This window comes from Cynara cardunculus (assembly GCF_001531365.2).
Source record: "Cynara cardunculus var. scolymus isolate 2C chromosome LG 6, CcrdV1, whole genome shotgun sequence".
NCBI classification, from domain to species: domain Eukaryota; kingdom Viridiplantae; phylum Streptophyta; class Magnoliopsida; order Asterales; family Asteraceae; genus Cynara; species Cynara cardunculus.
In genome coordinates this window covers 18,525,082-18,532,016 of record NC_037533.1, presented here as the reverse complement: position 1 = coordinate 18,532,016, position 6,935 = coordinate 18,525,082, and positions in this window count along the sequence as shown.

The following is a 6,935-nucleotide window of genomic DNA, read 5'->3' as shown; positions in this document are numbered from 1 at the left end:
ATTTTATTAATTAATAATAATATATAATTAATTAATATATATAATTATAGTATAGATTGAAAATAAAAAAATATAAAGAATATAAAAAAAAAATTTAAAAAGTTGAAGGGTTAAAACTAAAAATATAAAGAGTTAAAAATGAAAAACCCCGTAATAAAACCCACGTCCGTTTTCCAAAACCCTAGTTCCATCTCTTTCTCTCTCTAGAAAAGTTTCTCTCTCTACATTGATGTACATACAGATTTTTGTATACATGCACGCTTATCGGAGCTGATTATTGTCCCTCTCTCGATCGTGCGATCATTCTCTCAGCCGCAGATTCAAAGGTATGATCGGTATCTGAACCAACTTTTTTGTATCGATTTCGTTTCAACTTTTTTTTTTCACAATCTGATTCGCTGTTTTCTGTATCTTCTAGCCATTTTTGTGTCTATAATCAGAGATTGCAATGAAATTGATTCGTATGTATTACACAATGGCTCATTAATTTAGTGCTTTTGTGCAAACATCTATCTGAATAATGCTTGATTTCATGAGGAATTCTGTATTCAGTTTTTTCGATTCGTTTTAATGCAAAAAATCGTCTCGATCGGCGCTTTTCCAGGAAAATGCAGTAAAATTTGGTCGGAGAAACTTTCCGTTTTTGTTCTGTGGTGGTTCTGTAATCGAGGTGAATAATTTCCTTCTACTTCGATATAAATGTTTCTCTCTTCTTAAGCTTGTTCAACAAGCTGTTTTTCCCCGTTGAATAAAGTGATAAACCGAAAAGGCAACCCTATAGTCAAACTACTATATGATTCGGCGGTAGATTTTTTTTGTTTTGGCTTTTCTTACTCAGAATTTGATTGATTCGATGTTTACGCCTATACTGTGTACTAATTAATATTATAATGAACTCGTGTTTGTGCAGTACAAGTACAAGTCGCCATTTCAATCCCTCCGCTCCTGTTATCTATACATCCAAAATCGATTCTCGCTCTCCGTGTGATCCTTACTCGTACAGCTTACTGGGCGTAATGTATATAACGGTGACGATAGCTATCTCGAAGCTCCTCATCTGAGCTTAGCTCCGAATCAAAGTAGATAGATATAACCGATTCAGCGTAGCATATTGGGTTCTTCTGTGATTACATGCTTAAGCTCCAGTTTCCGGCGTAAAATATAGGTTCCGATGACTTTGGGGTCTGTTAGTAATCGTTTGACAAAGAAAAAATTATCGTTGAGGCTGCGAATCGCATTGTTTACAACCACATGTTCGGTGGTTTTAGTGGTGGTTGCGTTCGTTACAGGTGTGTTATTCATCGCACTTAGCATTAAATCCTTATTAAATCTGCTTTTATATTTTCATCTATCCTCTTAAATTCAAGTTTCATATTCACCACTTGAATTTTCATCATTGCCTTCATCTTTTTCAGACACCGTTGCGAAACATAATTTTCTAATTCATTGCCCCATAATTTTGTCGCCTTCATTGAACGAACAACTAAGATTCTATAGAACACCTTCCTCAATTGCTTTACACTTTATTTATTGATCAACCGATTGATTTATTTAATCTCCTGTTCTTATCAGGTACGTTACAATATGGTCGCATTTTAGTGGAACAGAAGAGTCCTTTTGATCATGTTGCAAAGAGTACTACTGCCTACAACAGCACCATAAATTCTGTTCCACATCGCAAGCTTCTTCAAAATCATGGTACGTAAAACTCAACCAAACCCTACCTCTAGATTCGTTAATAATGTTCATCTAATTAAAATAATAATTAACTAAGAAACGATTGAATCCCTATCTCTTCCTCTATATCGTCATCACCACACTTTACATTAAATAACAATAATCGTAGTCATTATTACCATTTGAATTGTGAATTTAAAATTTGGTATCTGTGCTTTGCGTCCACGTTGTGTCGGTCTTCTCCGGTGATCTTTTTTTGCTTAAACGCTGCAAACACTGCACTGCAACACTGGCAAAACGACACAGAGCCTCTTTGCTCAGATATGTTGGTGCTGAAGTACGATTTCTGTTGCATTGATGGTGCTAGTGCACGTATGTTTCATTCCACTGGTCAATTCTATTACATGCTGGTGCTTAATTTATACCCTCCTTGGTCCCCATTCAATAACCCCATGCAAACGATTTGGACTTTTCTTTATGATCAATAACACATTTTTACACAACTTTTTTAGATAGATCTTTACCTGGGAAAGTAGAAATCCAAATAGAGGGGTGAAATTTCAATTTCTTAGACAAATTTCTTGTTTAATTTCAAAAGTCAATGTTTATTTTTTCCATTTTTAAGTAAAAGATTTTTGAAAATTGAAAAATTGACTAAAATAATCAATCTCTTCAATCAAATTCACTTTTAGTATCGAATTCTCATTTTAGTCAAAGTTTATATAAATGCCTTAGTCGTTTGTGTAAAACCCATTTTCAGATTAACAAAAAAAAAGTCTTTACACAAATACGGGATCCTCACGCTAATTATGTACGCAAATGGCGATCCAAAGGTGTGTATTTTTTAAATATGAAAATAGACTTTACGCAAACGTGTAATGCATTTGCGTAAACTCGGGTTAAAATATGAATTTGATTGAAAAAATGATTAAAAAGTGAATTTAGTTAAGGGATATCGGCTGTTTTGTTCAATTTTCTCAGAAAATTTTCCCTTATATAATTATTGATAAAAATGTTATTTTGCTAATTAAATTGTAATAATTACATTTTTTATGTGATGGGTTTATGGGTATCTTATTAAACTTTTATATATGTCGTATACCATGTAAATTTGACTGTAAATAATGGTTTTCTGTATTGAGAAAACACCTTTAAAAAAATATATTTATACCATTATTGTAACGTGTGTAAAGTTAGATGGTGACTTTCATGAACCGAAACAAAAAGTAAATAGAAAATCTTGAATGTAAACTAGAAGCCATTAAATTAGAATTTATATCCACATGTTAAAGAAGCTACATGTAGGTTTGGAGACTTTCATTAGACCATTTTTGGGATTTGCATCTGCATCGAAAAAGTGCATAATTTGGTGAAAGGTCTGCGCATGTTAGCTACTAGCCAGCATTTTGCATTTATCCCTCTTTTATCGGAAATGTTATATACCATTTTATTGAAAATAATGAAAATTAATTAATAATCGTTTTCTCACTTTTTCTTTTCATATTATACTACCATGTTAAAAAAGACTGCTTTGCCCTTGTTGTTGGTGGGTTTATTTTTAATTCTTATTGTTGTAGGTGTATGTATTATTATGATATAAATTTATATCGAATATGACAAATAATTAGGTTCTAGAAAACAATTATTATGGGATATTAATTTTTCTAACTATATTATTAAAAATATATATTTGAAGTATTAAATCAAATATTATGAATTTTTAAAGATAAACCGACCCCATTTGACCAATCAAATACTATGACTTAGGGACCGTTTATCAAGCACTTACCCGGTAAAATTTAACATTATCATTTACTTATCGGGTAATATTTTAGTCCACTAAAACAGTATCGTATGCAACAATTTACCCGGTAAGCGTTAAGAGTCGTCGCCCTCACTTACCGGGTAAGACTTTTGGTCCTTGTCTCGCTCTTATCGGGTAAGATTATTGGTCCTTGCCATATTCATCCGGTAAAGTAATGTGACTTGGTGTTCACTTACCCGGGTAAGCGTTTGATAAACGGTCCGCACCTATCTAGATACATAAGCTTTTTTTTAACCGTGAGTTTCTGGATCACCTTTTGTACACCGACTAATATGCATATGACCATGAACAGTTTAGGATCATGTAAACCTCCATAGCTTTTGAACTCCAGTTACATCTCTTGTGGCTTTATACCTAAGAGTAGAATGGATGTAATAAAATCATATTTTATTACTAAGAAAATGAAAATTAGTTCAAAGGTTGACTTTTTTCACGTAACCTTGTCTTTTCTTTTAGTGTAAAGAAAAGCAATAAATAAAGTGGGGGCATCATCATCTCATCTGTCTGTCACTTATTTAGTTTGTATTTACTGCAGCAAGAGAAATGGAACCAAACCGAATTTGGGGGGACAAATGTTCAAAGGCCGACATTGTCATTAACCAGGGTCCCACTGCTTCCCTCCCCAGTGGCATCCCCACTTACACCGTCGAGATCATGAACGTCTGCACCACCGGCTGTGACATCTCCGGCATCCACCTCGCTTGCGGTTGGTTCAGTTCCGCCAGACTCATCAACCCCCACCTCTTTAAACGCCTCCGTTACAACGACTGCCTTGTCAATGACGGCAACACCCTCCTTAACGGTCACACCATCTCTTTTCAATATGCTAACACTTACCCTTACCCTCTTTCCGTCTCCTCCGTTATATGCTAAGACGAAGGCACAGGTGCATCCTTATCATTTTGACAAATCTTAAAGGGCTTGTAATGAAAATTGAAGTAAACATCAAGGGTTTAAAATGTAATTTTGAGGTTCTTTTAGGGGAGAGAAGAGATAGAGACTTGTACATGAGATGAATGATTAAAGAGATGAGATTTTGGTATCCGTGATTCGTACTGGTAGTATATATAAATATGTGTAGTTGGTTGGAAACACATGTTTGCACGCATATGGTATAATTAATATACGGATTGCTATTTATACCTTCATTAACTCACCAACCATTTATATTTCATATCTCCTTTTCATTCACATACCGTTAGATTCGAGATAGTAAAAGAATATGCATCCAACAGAGGATCCGATATCCAAACATGGTTTGACAAGAATCCGTTCTAAAATCGATTTTCGAGCATCATAAATCCGTTCTACTATCAAACACACTCTATGATATACCTATAATGTGTAGATTGACATCATTTGAGTCACAATGTTGACTATTCAGAATAATACTCTATGTAAATCGATATAAATCAGTAAGGTTTCCATTTCACATCATCTTAATGTTTTGATCACTATTTTTAGATTTTTAAGGTTAAACCAAACATTTTAGAAACCATAAAACTTATCTTAGTTATAGCTTGAGATCTTTTTCTTGTTTTAGAGATAGAAGAGTAGTTAAAATTGATGCACTCGGTTTTTAGGTAATAAGGAGTCAATATTGTACACTAAAATAACAGTAGTTTAGGAATTTTAACTATAAATACAAGTTGGATCATCTCGTATGGTTGATAATTTTTTCTCTTCAAAAAGTAGAAATTTTCTTAGTTAATAATAAAAAATGCATTACTCCTTCTGTCCCAAAAATAAAAATATTATAAATGACATTACACATTTTAAGTAACTAAATGACATTTTTTACCCCGACTAATAAAGAGAGAGACTTTATACATCTGATAATTAAAGGTAAAATGAGAAACTAGAAACTTATTTTTTGAAAGTCGACATTTATTTTGGGATAAAATAAAATAGAAATGTGAATACTTAACTTGGGATGTGGGGGTATATTCCAATACAAAATTATAATCAATGCGAATGAAATAATTAAAAGAGTTGGAAGATGAGTGATAAAAAATGCATCAATATTTTCTTGGAAAAATAATTTTATATTTTAATGGTAGATAAAAAACATAGAGAAACAACAAGCAATACTATAAATATGTATATGTATGTATGTATATATTTTATTAACCTGGATATATAACCCGCTATGCGAGCTGACTAATTACCTGCTTTGCAGATAACCCGGAGTCACCTCATTTGAACCTGCGTGGCCACAAGAGGATTTTTATTCCTCCGTGAATTTGAACCTGTGACCTCATGATACTTTTGACCTTTGGAGTCAAACTCAAACCAATTAGACATCACCCTTGTGGTTTATGTATATATTTTATTTACCAAGTTTTTTGAATTTCTACTATATATTATACAGTATGTCAGTATATACGAAAAATATTTGAACCCTTATTTCTTGTTGGCCTTGGGTGTACGTCCGGCTCGTTCTCCCCGTGTATGGCCGTGTCTGGAGTTAACACCATCAATTAACAACCAATAGAAGAGACAAACCAGTCTTTGGAGTGAATTACATTAAAAAAAATACGTGAATCGTAATTTAACTTTAGAGTAAATTACATTTTTGGTTCCTATAGTTTGTCCAAAGACTGATTTGTCTCTTCTAACGGTTGTTAACTGACGGTTTAACTCCAACGACCTTGAGTATTATGAAATTGAAAAGTTAGAGATCTTAAGTGTTATGAAATTGAAAAGTTAAGGACCATCAATGGAGATCGTTTGTTTTTAGAGACCAAATCCAAAATTTGAGCAAACCATATGAACCAGTAATTCATTCTATAATATATAAATTTAATAAATATAATACAATACTGATTTCACGTAAAACAAAACCAGTTGATGAAAACTATTATCAGTATTGTAATTGATATATTTTAACTGGTTCTTGTTCGATGTTTTTCTTATACAACTACAACTACAAAAAACCAGTTGATTAAAAGTTTAGTATTATGTTATTTTAGTGTGAAATTGACGTTTATATATAATATACACAAAGATGTTACGTAAAAGAAAGTAGATCGTACAGATAAGGAAAAAATCTCAGATTCCTTGATGGAGATGGGAACTGATTGAAAACTGAAATCAGTTTTTGATCATTTTGGTAAGGGTGTAAACAGAGTAAAGTCGAGTCGACAAGCAGGTTATTCGAACTCGAATATTTTTTCAATGTTTGAGATCGAGCTCGATGCTATTTACGAGCTCGAATTTAAGATCGATTAACTCATTTATTTACTCAACCTTGATAATTTTTATATTTTGATCATATAATTTGTAAACATATAAATATGTTTGACTCGAAAAAGTGTATGCTCAAATGACTCGTCTTGTCTCGACTCGACTCGTAGAGTTTAATCAAGCTTTCGAAACGAGTCCAGTCGAACACTGGTATCATAGAGCTCGAATCGTTAAGTTAAACAACCTA